Below are 15,288 nucleotides of genomic sequence, written 5' to 3' on the forward strand. Positions count from 1 at the left end.
CCTTTGTCCTTTTTCATATGCTGATTTCTGTAATAATAGCAAACACTGTGAAGGAGAAAGGGAGAACAAAAGCATAAAACAGATTTTTTTCTTTCATGATAACAGTAATGCTTATCTCTATATCTGCTGCTTGGGTAATGTATTGATTGGGGAGAATTCTGTGCTGATACAGGCTTTCAATCATAGCATGTTAGGATGATGCTTATGCAAGCCTTCCCCAAGATTGTTATTGAAGTTTCATAGAATTCATAAATCCAATAAACATGAATTGAGAATATTACAGTATTTTGCCTTTGTTGGTTTCAGTAGGAAACGCATTCTAGATTAAAAAATCTGCAGAAAGCCGAAGTTAGAAGAAAAGTAATGAATCTCTCCCCACTCCAAGTCGTGCATATTGTGGAGTTTATTACAGAATAATTTGTTAAAATGTAGTGGATCTGCCGACATATACAATCAATTTTCTAATGTGGCATACTTTCCATCACTTAGTATGCATATCTCCCAGGTACATGGATACTCTGTTACGAACACAGGAGCTTGTATGTCCCCAGACAGCAATAAGCATCATAAGCAATAAGTCATCAGCTTGCTGAAAACTGCAAATGTTCCCAAGCTAATGCTGGAAGTCTTAGGACTGATATTACACAAAGTTGGACAGAGAAATACGGAGGAAGGCTTTAATCTTTTTCCAGAATACTTTATACTTGGCATTACAAAAAGTATTTCAATTTATATGATGATGAGCATATATTAAAAAGACTTAGCAGTTCACTTTGTGAAGATGCTGGTAGTGTTTTATTCCAGGTGAAAAAGGATGCATCTAAAATGTCAGGATGCTTAGGAAATACCTGTTCAACCAGCTCCTGACTAAGGAAACTCCATCCTAACTTTATTTGTATTTTGTTATTGGTTTCTTTGGTTTTAAATCCCCCCTTCATGAATGTTAAAAGCCGTTAGTCAAAGGTATGCAATGACTCAAGGCTGAATCTTGGTTGAAAGCTTGGATGGTTGAACCTTTTCTGGCTTAAGCACAACAGAAGCCAAAGATGGGTACTTGTCATTTCACCAAGCCAGTGTTGCTGTAGGGAGAGTCAGGAAGGAAACAGTCTCGTCTGAAAAACTTCAGAAGGTTTTTAGATTCCTCAACACATCAGGAAACAAAATACTGTAAATAAAGTCCCACTTCTGTAAAAATGTTTATTTTGCTGTCATCAAAAAAAACCCAAAACATGAGAGGCAGGTTAAGGCTGTCTGACATTCTTCTAATTTATTTTTAATTCTTTTAATTTAGGTGACTGCTCATTTGCATTAGTTTTCATGGAACTTTGAATCCGATCTGGGAGGTTTCAAGCTTAGCCTGCCACATGAAAGTAAATGAGCTCTAACAAGTGGGCCAAGGAATGGGACTCCTGTTTACTCCTCTTCTTTCACTTTCCCTATTAATCCAGCGGATTATTGTCTTTAAAAAGAAAAGGAATAATTCTCACACGAGTAACTTAACAGAGAACTATGCGGGAGCAACTAGAGTGCTGTGCTGGCAGGCAATTAAAATTGTTTCCATAAAGCTGAATTCAGTGCCTCAAGGTAACAGCATCTGAAATCTTGCAGTTGAAGTCAGTCTCTGATATTGCTTCTGTCTTTCCATGCTTCAATTCTGCTATTCCAGTAGAATTTGGAAACTCCTAATTCTGAGGGCTGGAAGAAAATCCCTACAGAAGAAGAGATGCTCCACAACATATGCCTGACACAGCAACCTCCCTTCCTCTCAGCACAGCCACTCTCGCAGGTGACCAAGATCATGGGGGCTGCAGTAGCCAGTAGCTGTAGGAGGGAAAAGACCCAGAGGGGGTGTTGGAAAAGGGAAACTGAGGTGTTTTCCTGGTGTATTATGCTGCTACTTTACCAGTAACTACTGATAAGTAATTTTGCAAACATTAAAAAGGAGAGAAGTTTTAATTTGTCAGGCCCTCCTTATGTGAATTTACACCTTATCTGAGCTTACAGCAAATGCAGACTGGCAGAGGGGATTATAAAGGTCTTTTCCTATCAACTAATTTTGCCTTATTTTTTGGGGAAAGTTTATTTTTGTGTATTTAAATAGAACAGCCTTGTGTCCAAGGTGCTTAGACACCTCAGGTTTTAGTGCAGGAAAGGTTTTAAACACTTCAGTAGAGTAATGAAAAACTTCTACTGGAAAGCTCAGTGTCCAGTATTGTTATTTAAATTAATTCATAGTCAAAACTACTCTCCTCATGAATACTTATTTCCTTTGATCCAGGTCAAAACAAACACAATTTACTGCCTGTGACGAATTTCAATAAATCTTTCTTATTTCTTTTTTGCTAAAATGGGAAGATGAGGGGAAGAAGGTAACATATTTTATCTGAAGTCAGTTCCTAATTCAATTAGAGCTTCATCTTGGCCCCCATTGAACTCACTGGGCTTTTTGCCACTGAATTTAATAAGGTTAGAATCAGACTCATAGCATGCGGTTTCTTATTTCTTCCAGATAACCAATTAAAATATTAAATATCTCAGGGTGAATGCTTCCTTTTTGTCCACATGTTCTTTGATATTGCGTTATTGCTTTTTCTTCTGTCCTTCCATAAGTTTTAATTAAGAGTTGCTTTGTGAGTAGGTGAAGGGAGGCTGTTTTATTTTAAAACTTTTCAGGATATGCTTCAGTTTTGATGGTTTCTAAAGAGAGAAAAAACATAAACATTATTGTTTTCTAGTGGAAGTTTGATCTACCAAATGTGCTTGCTTGAGGATGAATTGGGAAATGAGATGATGAATAAGGGGTATGAGAGCAAACATATACTCTCTCTCTCTTCTCTTTTAATTTAGAAAAGAAAAAAAAGAAAAGAATGTATTTGATTATTAAGAATCCTGGTTCATCAGACTTTCCAGAAAAAAATAAACCTCCTTTATATTTAACAAAATGTTCATTGTGAAAACAAGATTATTATTACTGATAGTTAGATTAATTTCTGAAGCTTCATTACATTTATACCTATTCATTCTTTTTAAATATATCAGATCAGTTCTTACTCCAGGGCCAACTGAAAAAAAAGGCCTTTAGATCCAATTTGTGTCATTGGTTGTTATGCCTGACAATAGAGGTAAAAGGAATGTGATACCAGGGACTAAAGATTCAGATGAGATCTTGAAGCAAGAGATGTGGGCAAAGTGACACCTCTAAAACATTCTTGAAAGTTAATATATTCTTATACAAAGAAGAAAGCTATTTCAGTTGTGGAGAGAAGAAAGGAAATAGAAAAGGAATGAGGAGGCTGAGGGGGGTGACCTCATTGCTCTACAAACTACCTGGAAGAAGACTGCAGTGAGGTGGGAGTCAGTCACTTCTGTCATATTTTAGTCAAAAGAATGTGAAGAAATGGCCTTAAGTTGTACCAGGGAAGGTTCAAATTAGATGTCAGAAAAATGTTTATCCCTGAGAATGATGGTTAACCATTTAAACAAGGAAGGTTGTGGAGTCACCTTCTCTGGAAACATTCAAGAGGAGTCCAGATTTCTCAGTCAGGGATAAGGTTTAGGGGTGATTATGGTGGTGTGAGACTGATGGCTGGACTTAGATGATCTTGAAAGTCTCTTACAATATTTATGCTTCTATGTGGCTCTGGCTTGATTTTCCTTCAGATTTGTTCTGGTGACCGTGTACTTGTTGGGTGGTGATGAATGTACCAGTAGCGCTGCCTGGCTAATACTTGAACAAAGGTATATCACCCTCCATTCAGGAAAATATTTGAAAAATCATAACTTTAGTCTAAGCAAAGGGTTTTGCACTACAGTTATTGATTTGGGCTTTATGTGCAACGCCAAAAATATGCTAGTGATTGTTTTTCTGTGCAAGTATAAACAGCATATTGGTATGTACTAGATGGAAGTTGAAAGCCTTTCTAGAGCATCTGAAATTAAGGAAAGATTAAGGAAAATTTTTACTTGGATTTAATAACAGGAAGGGGATAGAAGGGGAGAAAGTAAAATCTCACTGAATCTATTGATGTACCAAGTCAGTAAAACATTTTTTCTAATTGTGTAATTAGGTTTACCTTTTTATTTTAAAACCTAAATCACAGGGTGTAGGGTGTCAGATGCATGACAGCAATTCCCACTCCTTGTAAGAATTAAACTATTGGCTACTTGCAAGGTTTTCTAATGACAAAACTGTCTTGCAAATACATTACTGCCTTCTGTATTGATTTATCTAGGTCTCTAGCCAATATTACAGACTGATCAAAAATGCCTGTCTCATGTATATTGAAAAGACTTAAAACTGCTGGAAACAACCTATTTGATGTTTCAATAACTTTGTCTAATTGATGACTTTAGAACTAGCCTAAAGAATATATTGGATGTTGTCATGCCATTAACATTTCCCTCTGATGAGCGTTCTTGAGTGTTTTCCTGTACACTTTAAGTTCCTTGCTCTAAATGTAGGTAGGGTAAGAAAAAATTTTTCTCAATTCAGCCTTTTGCTGTGAAGACCTCTCCAGTAAAGCATTTCATCTTGACTAATATTTTTCCTTTTGTCTGAAAATCAATGTACAGTCTTTTCTATGCACTGTACATCTTGGACAGCTTCCGGAGTTTGAAATCTTATCAATGTCACTGTAAGACTGACTCTAGGGGCAGGAATGTAATATTTGTTTAGTTAATACAAATGGGAACCACAGATATTATTTATAATCCAATGGCACAGGGTAATTTTAGCAGCTGAGCTATATATGTGTCAGGGAAGCAGCTGCTACCTTGCTTAAAGAGCTTTGATGTCTTATTGATCTTGCTGATTGTAGCCATATCTTCAATCAGAATGTGATAAATGGAAAAATTGAAAACCACATGAAAGCAAATAAATGCCTTTTATTTAAACAAACAGATGGGAAACTATTTTGTCTATATTAGCTCCAGGCAACAGCATTTAAACTGCATTTTCTCCTTTTTTTCACCTGATCCAGGTGGTGGGATGCTTTCATTTTCTCTTTCAGACTGTGACTTGAATGAAGCAATGTTGAATTAAATGAATTACAACAAGAATGAAGGGATGGAAAAAAGATGCTGAATTAAACTGAAAACAGTCCTTGGATTTGTTGAACAGGGTTGCAATTGGGGTTGTTTTTGTGCTACTAAATACTACATTATAAGGTAAAGTAGCGTATCTGGCCAGAAATTTTAGATGGAGGTGAAAAAGGAATACATGTTAGACACAAATCAGGTGTTCCTTGATGTTGGTCATGACTATGTGAGTATCAGCTGTCATTAGTTATCTTGTACTGTAAGCAAATTTTCCTTTGACAGAAACTGGCAACATTTGAAAAATTACATGTTTACTTTGCAGCAAAGTAATCAGGTGACATTTTTTTTTAATTCATCAAGGCAAAGAAGGATATACTCACTACATAATTTTATTATAATATTCAGATAATTTGGAGAGAAATATACAAGCCTATGATGACTCATACCATGGATCTAAACTTGAGGTTTTTCTGTATTTTGGTAGAGTCCTTCGATGAGCAAGTTTTATTTATGTATATACAAAATAAACCCATTCCTCTGGAAAAATGATGTAACTTGATGTGAAGATTTAAGATCTCCTTCCTTTATCTCTAAAATTAATGAGTATAAGAGTTGTCAGCAGGCTTTTAAATTGCTTGAAACTAAATGTGAGTGGTCACACAGTACTGCAAAAATGTCTCTGAAAAAAAGAAGTATAACAGAAAGCACAAAACTTTAATGTGTTCCATTGGCTTAGTGGGGGGATGGTGTCATGTTTGCAAGAATTTATAGATCAATGATATTTTAATAGCAAATACTATTGAAATTATGGCAAATTTCCATTGATTTTTTAAAGTCCTAGAATATAACTTTTGAAATATCCTTATCATAAGCTACATGGCAATTTGGATGATTTTTTTTAGCGTAGCAATTAGTAATTGGGTTAAAAAACATGTTTCAAAAACTTTCGAGCCATTCTTGCCAGTATGGATAATCAAGGTAAAATAATAAATAATGCTAAGAGAAATTTAATGAAATGTGAGTAGTGAATAGCACTGGAGATCTTTTAGAATGGCTGATCTATTAATTACTTTATCAGAAATGCAGTTTTTTAACAGCAATATAACAAACTGTGTTTGCTTCAGATTTTTTACTTTATATAAAACTGATCCTAATACAGATATATTTTATATCTGATTTAATAATGCTATTCTTATTCTATCCACTTACTGTCTGTCTGTCAAAGTTTGTACTGGTATAACATTCACAATTCACATCTGCAACTCCAGAAAACTTAATGGTATTATTGCTATTTGTAATGTCTTTCTGTCACTTTCTATTATTTATGAAATGATGATTCATTGTGCTGAGAAACACAAACTGAGAAAACACTTTGAAAAACATCATCTCTCTCCTTATCTATTAATTTAAAAAGAGGTACAACAAAAAACCTTATATATTTAAGTGTGCTATAATATTTTAATTTGTCCTTTGCTCTACACTGATCTCTCCAAAAGCATCAACATGCATCTATTCATTGGTCAAACCTGTGTACAGTGTATTTCTGAAGGGTGCCCTGAACAGCATAAATTTCTTTGGCTTCATTTGCTCTTGCTGCTTTCTCATTAGCATGTCCAAGGATTTTCACTTAAATGGCGGGATTGACTAAAACCAGGAACTGAAAATACCACCATTTAAAGTTTTCTTGTCACTGACAAAAGACTGTGACTTCGTATTTCAAATCCCAAATGGAATGACAATGTAAAGTGGACTTGTTCAGCTGAAATTGCCGGGATCTTAGGTACTCCAGGCTACCGGAAATACATCCTATTATTATTCCTGGATTAATGAAGAGAATGGACTTAGGGCATGATCCAGAGCCCATTGTAGTCAATGGGAGACTTTTTCCATTGACTTCATCGGGGTTTGGATCAGGCCTTTACTACCTAAAATGAATAAACTCCCAGCAAAATCTGCTGTAAGCAAGTGGCTTCCTTTCCTGAGATCTTAGAAGATACTGAAGACAGTAACATTCATACTTCACCCATGAGTATGGCTGTATGTGTGGCTCACTGCTCATGAGGAACACGCGGAGCATCTTAAAAGCAAAGAAAACCATTAAAAATCTAAGCATTGCTGGTCACGTTTAGAATACTTTGTCTAGAAAGTAGGGATTTATGTTCACAAATTAAATTGTTTAAATTAATGTAAAAGCATTAAATTGAAAATTAAATTATGAGAAACAAGGCTGACACATTTCTGAGTATTTCTTAGTTTCCAAGGGAAAGACGATTATTTAAAACTCTCAGAATTCTATTAAGTGAATTCTTGATGTTCAGAATTAAAAAGCAATTATGTCAATAGAGATTTTACTTTCTGTCACAAAAACTGCACTGATAATACTAAATCATCAATTTTTCTATGAAGAGTGATGATTTTCAAGTATTTATAAAGAGATGTTAATATGGTGCAAATTTGAAGGCAAAATAAATAAAAAAAATAAATAATAAATAAATAAATAAATAACAAATAGAAGGAACTTCCAAAATTCCTGTTTAGTAACTGTGGGTGGGGTTTTTTTGTTTTTTTTTTTTTTTTTTTGTTTTGTTTTTAAATTAGATCTCCCCTAACTCTTGAACCTGTGTACTTTCCAAATAAAAAGTTCTAATTAAGTCATGCAAATGTCTGAAGTCCTGACAATACAGGCAAAGCAATGGCTTCAGAGCTTTTGGCTTCCTACTCTTGATTAGTTACTTGATATCTGACTTGGACATCTGCAGGACTGTCTCTATGTCTGAGATGTTCAAAATTTCTTTTAAAGATAACACTGTAACACCTCTGTAGGAGAAATCTTGTCATGCTACTGCCGTTGTTCAATATTGATCTGATGAATTATATCCCAAAATTACCTCTATCTCTATAATCATTGTGAAAGAAACAAATATGACTATTAAAAATACATGTATATATTTGAGCGCATAATTTGCTTTTGCCTCCATCCTCATGATACAAACTAAAACTTTAAAACATTGTGATCAGGACCAACCAAAATCGAGAGGTTCAACAGTGAAACAGTTGATACAGCCTTTGGGCTTCCCAAAATCCTTACTGTAGCAGTAGAGAGGACTTAGACATTGCCATTCGTAATTTTCACTACTTCAAAACTTGATTTGCAAAGGGAAGGAAAAAGAGCTTGAAAGATTTTTGCCAGATATCCGGGGGCATCTTAAATTCAGATGCCCTCAATAGATTCTTCTCCTTTTCCTCCTATGTGAAGGTGCTCATATTTTCCATCTCTTGCCAACTGCCTGAAGTGATTGCTGCTTTGTACTTATAGAAAATTCTGTCCAAAAATGACATTTTTTTAACAGAGTATTTTTGTTCCTTATTTTCATGGCATAATGAAATGTATAGAGAAAATTTTTTGTTTGTTTGTTTTATGTGGCACATTTGAAACAGTTATTTGTAATGTTTAGTTAACTTCTTTTTTCTTCAAGACTAAAAATAAATAATACAGGGAAGATTCTTGAAGTAATTACATCTTTACAGTAATTCCATACAGGCAGAGTTTCCTGGTTGGCAGAAAAAGAGCTTAAATGGAAATGGACCTACTTGAAAAATGTGTTTGGGAAATATGATACAGTGAAACTCCTCAAGAATTCTTGCTTTTACATTTAATCCAAATTTCTTTTCCTGTTAATCTTGTTGGTTTACTCAATTTTTGGGGAAACTTTATGATTAAAGCATATATTGTAACTGGGACCATTTTTTCACCCTATAACTTGTTTTCTTATAGAACATTAAATGTCTTACTAGGTGACTCTTGTCATGGTTCCTATCTCCCTTGATTGATGTGATCCTAACTGACCTTATTTTTGCATTTAAAAATGCTGTATAGGTCAAAAAATTCTATTTGAACACTGGAGAGGTTCACCATTACATCTTCCAAAGTTATTTTTTATAAGTCAGATTGATATGACTGTAGATTATAATGCAATTAAACTCTAAATCTCTATATGTAAATTAAAAATATGGTGTTGAAGTTGACTTCGGGCTACTGGTTTTTGAAATTTGCTCTTATATTGTATGATTTCTTAATAAAAGTTAAACTTGTTCTTTTATAGAGTCTCTTCATTTTATTATTTACTTATTGCTATTTCTTAGACTTCATCAATATCACTGATTAAAACTGTTAATAGATTGTCCTCTGTAATTAATTGGCTTTCTTAACTTGCAAGACAATGTTTATAATATGCCCCTTTATACTGTTGAAAAAATTCCATGATAACACTGTCAAAATATTTTGGAATTGTTTTCCTTTAAGCTCTGTAAATTATTTCTGTCAATTATGTTGATATATTTTAATTCAGTAAAAATAAACTAGCAAACTGTGAAGAGTACAAGTTATAAACCTCTCAACAGCATTGGCAAGAAAAGTTGTGGGAAAAGTATGAATGGGGATTGGGAGGATCAGTTCTGTGAGTGAGTGATGTTATAAAATAAGGACTTTATGGATGGTGAGCTACATCTTCAGCTTGAAAAAGAATCTGCATGTGTTTTGCAGAGTGTGTTAATTCAAAGTGACCACATCACAGGGCTGTCACTAAACTTCCTTTTCAGAAGTCTACCTAAGACAAATCCCCTGTTTTCCTTTACTTCTGGCTTGGAGATTTTAAAAGAACATAGAAGCATGAAATGCAAGAATTCATTCAAGTATGCCACTGTGGTGTGGCAAATTACATATTGTCCTGGTTCAGAAAGTGTTCTGCAGAAAATTTATGTGCTATCTCTAGAAATTTGTATTATCTACAGACTACCCAAGAGCTACACTCTTAAGAGTCTTTGAAGTGATGTTAGCTCTGTGGTTATCTATGAAATTATCACTTTTTCAAATATATGTGGAATACCTTATTGCTAGTTTCTCTTTTCAAAATAATGTGCATGCATTAGCTGAGAATAGAGGTGAAATGGTTGAACATTACAAAACCATGCTGATGGACAATGTGGCATAGAAAATGAACTGAAAATTATAGGGAAATGAATATTTGCATAGATTTGTCTCATTGATTAAGGTTTATTTACTACAGAAAGTCAAAAGCACATAGGAAAATAATTCCTCTCATGTAAAAAAAAGAGAACAAATGGATTCAGATATGAAAATCAGTTACTTAAGTAGCTATTACATACAGCCATATTGAATAAAGTGTTGGTGGCAAATGGTTTCAAATTATTTTATACATTGTGTAATTGTTGAAGTAAGGGTATAAAACAATCCATTAATGTGTTGTGACATCTTTTATAAATACTAGAGAGATATAATTTTGATTTTGTATAGAAGCAGTGCATACTAGAAGAAAAGGCATATCAAGACCTCTTAACCTGACAATTTATACCCAGAAACAGAAAAATTGTTTTGATTCACAGTTAAGAGTCTCAGATTGATTTGTCCTTGGAAAGTTTTATTGCTCAGAGCCTATATATTTCAAAGTACAAGTAGTATGAAGGAAATCCTGTGCCTTGAGAACTTGAAATAATCTCAATTGCCATACTCAACCACACCAGGGAAAAACACTGCTTCTGAACTGAGAGGTGGGAATGTGCTACAGACAGACACAGACCTGGAGACATGCAAAAACCCTCTTCTCACACAGTCAATACATTTGCTATTCACTGTTTTGGTGGCTCACTTTCAGCACTTCTGGTATATTTTATTTCTGAGAAAAGTTTTTGAAATAAAATATTCCATGGATTTTAAGAACAGCAAATAGAAGTATGACTTCAGCACATGTAAGAATAAGGTTTAGGAATAGCTTTAGTTCTTGTAGACTATAGTCTGAGAAGCACAGCTGTGTCTGAGAGACAGGCTCTAAAATGGTCTGCAGATGTTGATTGTTCAGCCTTGAAACCTGCATTATTCAGATCAGAATTGCAGTGGATTAACCACCCCACCTCTTTACTTTGATAACCACACAGTGGGATGTTTCAACAGTTTTATTGTTTACAAAAACTGCAATTTTTTTTTTTTTTTTGTGCTTACAGCAGGCTTCTCCTGTTATTTCTCTATTGTAATTATCAGAATGAAATATCTTTATTTTTGCCTTCTTCCTTATCCTTAATAACTGGTTATCACTAATAAACTTTGAAGCTGAATTTCTGTATTGTTTTCAACTCATGCAAGCTACCAAGTGAAGTTGACAATTGTAAATATCATGTGAATATGGAGTTGAAGAAGACAATTACCTCAGTTTCCATTTTAAATTTAAAATTATCTTTTTTCAGTATTCACTCAATCTCTCACATGAAGGTGTGATATTATTGATTTATTTTTAATAGAGAGTAACCTGCCCATACATTATTTAGGGTATATTAGCTTGAAAACAAAGATGATAAAGGCAGTTTAGGCTTTGATGGACAGACTAGAACATTTTCATTTTGTACTCTACAGCATGAAAACTCTAATCCCCAAACATCGAACAGCCAGAAAAGACAAAGGGTTTACAATAATCACTTTATTTGAATCCACTTCTACATACCACACACTGAAAGTACAGAACATAATCTTTTTTAGGAGATCTGACAGGTGAGTTATCAAACATATTTTGCTTTGTGTCCTTCATAATCCTATCAGATAAAAATAAGGCAAAATTTTCAACACAGCTCCTTCATCTTTTCAGGTACTCACTTCTGTCTGTATGTTCTCTTTAAATTTCTTTTTGAAGTTTATTGCACTCTCTCTTCCAGACTTCTCACTTATCTATTTTCCAGGACTAGCCCAGAGGAAAAACATCAAGATTTTGCATATTAATTGTCAGAGAACTAACATATAGCATAGGTGTTTCTGTTTGTGTAGGAGATAAATTGCATTCTTTTGGCCTGTGGAAATACTGAGAGTATTGTAAGTTTTCATGGTACCAGATGGTTTCCAATTACTAATGCCATTGCCTGGAAGATTGTTTTTAGTCACTTTCAAACTGACAGTATATTTGCATTTAAATGGCTCTCACATGTACCCAATACCTTCTCAATACACTGTCAGTAGGGACACAGCCCCAGTTCTATACAGTACCTTCACCAAAGCAGCCTCTGGCCAGATGTCTGCACATGAATTGAACACACTAGTGATGTCTGGTTACCTTTTACTCTTTCATCAGAATAAGGCTTTGCCCCCTCCCCGATAAACAAACCTCTGTCTTTAACATGAAACCTTTTGCATCTCTTTCATTATAATTTCCCCTGGGCTAATGGAGCCTTCCATAATGAAGTGATTTACTTCCAAGTACTACAGGTTCTGTGCCTAAAAATCTACTCAAAACAAAGAAAAAAGTCCATTTGTTTCAGTAAAGTTTTCACCACAGTACTGCTAAAGCAAAGTCATTATTGCATTTCATCTAAAGTTGACTGAACTATGGTTTAAAAGTCAATTCAATCAGTTCAAATTGAATTCATAGAATAGATTGCACAAAACTGGACTTTGCTTTAAAGGTGGTTGTATTGTGTTGTGTTGCTGTGAAACCTGCGCAGGCAAAAATATGTTTGGAGGATATGTGCAATGCAGAAGAAAAATATATTAAACATTAGATAACAACTGTGTTCTCCTCAGACTTGTACTCTGCTGATCACTGATACATAGAAAACTTTATTTTAATACTTTTTCAAGGTTTATGGTCCAAATTGGACTGTTCTAAGGTTAAAGTTTTTGTTTTTCTGATTTCTATGATTTAGTGAATGTGATAGTGTGTTTACATAACTTTATGTCTATGATATTCACACAAAAAACAATCGTTAAAATGTTTCCAAACATAGCTGTTTCATTTGTTTACAAATTTACTATAAGGGTTTTTAAAGTATTTAATTTTGTCATTAGAATTTGTAAAGATTAGAAAATTATTCAGTCTTTTTAGTTTCATTATCCTAGATAATGACAGGTCCTATCAATTCCTGAAAGCACTTTCTTTTAATTTCTGTTTCAGCCACTGGTCCTGTGTCTGTCTACCTTGTTATAGTTGGCTTACATATTGTTGCTGTTGAATAACTATTGTCAGCAAACAACAGTGCCATATTATCATCACCTCAAATGCAATGGAAGATGTACTATGAACAGTTTTCATGATCTGCAGAGTACACAAGCATTTTCTGATGTTAAAGGAATTGCAAGATGGGTATTTAATGATTTGCACAGGTTTTATTGTTATACTATATACTTCTTTTTTTCGTTTCGGCTCTTAGCCCACAGAATGGAGAGCTCTTCTGGGACACACTCTCAGTCTTGGTGAAGTCAATGTTAAAAACCTGAAAAAGTTCAGATTTCATCCCAGGTGCCTTCATTCATTGCAGATGGAACAGTAAAAGTTAGTGACAGCTCTTCTATATTGCTCTGCATGTTTTGAGGATATTTTTGAGGGGGTTGAAATTAGCCAAATATGAATGCAGAAAGTTGGGACAGGACTGTTTTTATGAGTATATGAGAATGAATCATATTCTGGATCAGGAAAACCAGCTACCAGAATTTCTTCCACCCGCACCTTTAAAAGACATATGGACTTTGCAGAGGCACATTATTGTTGTAGGGTTGGTGGCAGAAGTCCTACAGCTGTCAGTTCACATGACAGAGGATGGAGGCCCTATAGCAGCTGACAGTGATGGGATTTTTTTCTATAACTACAATGTGGTTCTGGAATGAAATACTGGTCCTATGCACAGTCTATCTATATCTGGTTTTGCTTGGTTATCCTTGCAGACTGCAGGAAGTTATAGACTTCTCTAGAGAGTGATTCATTCCATCCAAAGGCAAGAGTGAAGATGGGGAGGGTGATTCACCTAAACTATTTCCTTCCATACACTTGGAGAAGAATGAAAAACCTGACTTACATAGACAAGTCAAATAACCAGATCTCTAATAAGTCACTTAAACAGGATCTTCAAAATACCATGCTAAAAAAAAAAAATCTTGACACATCTAAATATAACTGACAAAAATAAGTTCAAATTTAATTTTAAGGTCAACTTTCAAATTTGCCTCAAATTGTCCAGATGAACAGGAGAGAACGATTAAAATAGTTTTCCTTGTTAAGTCTTGGCTTCTGTGTAAGGTGCTTCCTACAGTGCAGGCTGTTTTCTCTTCCAATAACATTTTTAAAACCATCTGTATAAACAGGAGCTGTCAAGGGCAAAACTCCACTGGTGTCTACCAGACAAGCTGGGCAGGCATATGCTCTGTAATGCTGGGGGGATATAAATGCAAGCATTGTCCCTCCTGCTGTCTGTGAAGCCAACAGGCCTCAGAATATACATAAAATCATGGTTTACTTAAGATGTTGGTGTTGCTTGCTTGGTTCTAATAAAAAGATAATTTTCTTGCCTTTAGGGACATATACTTCTATAGCAATGCTGTAGTATAAAATATTTGTAATTGATCCTGACTAAAGGCTACACCCAGTTTCCAGTGCTGTTGCAAAGACCCTGCCCTGGGAAAGGAGATTACTTTGTTATAGTAAGTATGTTACAATCAGTAAATAGAGAAAAGAAAAGCAGACCCAGGTCCTGCATCAGGAAAATATCTCTGTCCAGGAACTTAAATCCAACATATGCCCTTCATCTGCAGGCAGACTTGGCAGGCATTGGTGCAGGGCTCAGAGGCATTCATATGGGTGGAGCAGCTCTTCTCTTTGGAACTCACAGCAAAGAGCATTCACTGGGGTTGTTCTGTAGGAAAACCAAAATTAACAATCCTTTCCATGCATTAGGTTTGTTTCCTGCTGAGGGGGATTTCCATTTGCTTTCTTTCTAAGGACAAGTGTGAAGTGTGTGGAAGGTGATGCACCTGAACTATTTCCTTCTATCCACATGGAGGGGAATGAAAAACATGACTAATATAGGCAAGTCAAATAATGAGATCTCTAAGAAGTCTTCTAAATGGGATGTTCCACAAATTTTTAAAGGGGCATTTGCCTCTGCACTTTTTCACCATGTGAAATCTGTTTCCTCTAGACTATTACTACTGCTCACATCAGACCATTTCAACTAGAAGTTCCCTGATTTCATCAGTCATAAGACAACATGCCAGTTAGACATAAATGTTTCAGATTTTGAGAACTGTAATGTATATCTGGGAAAAAAAACCTCAAACTTCTGAAAAGCCTTTACCAAAACTAAGTCTTTAATTATTTAAATCTGAGTTACATTTCATTATTTAAATCTTGCATGGACAAGAACAGAAATTTCCCATTTTGGAGGAGTTTGGTCGTTTAGCTGTATTTTTGTTGTTTCCTGCTT

This window comes from Cinclus cinclus, chromosome 1 (genome assembly GCF_963662255.1).
Source record: "Cinclus cinclus chromosome 1, bCinCin1.1, whole genome shotgun sequence".
NCBI lineage: Eukaryota > Metazoa > Chordata > Aves > Passeriformes > Cinclidae > Cinclus > Cinclus cinclus.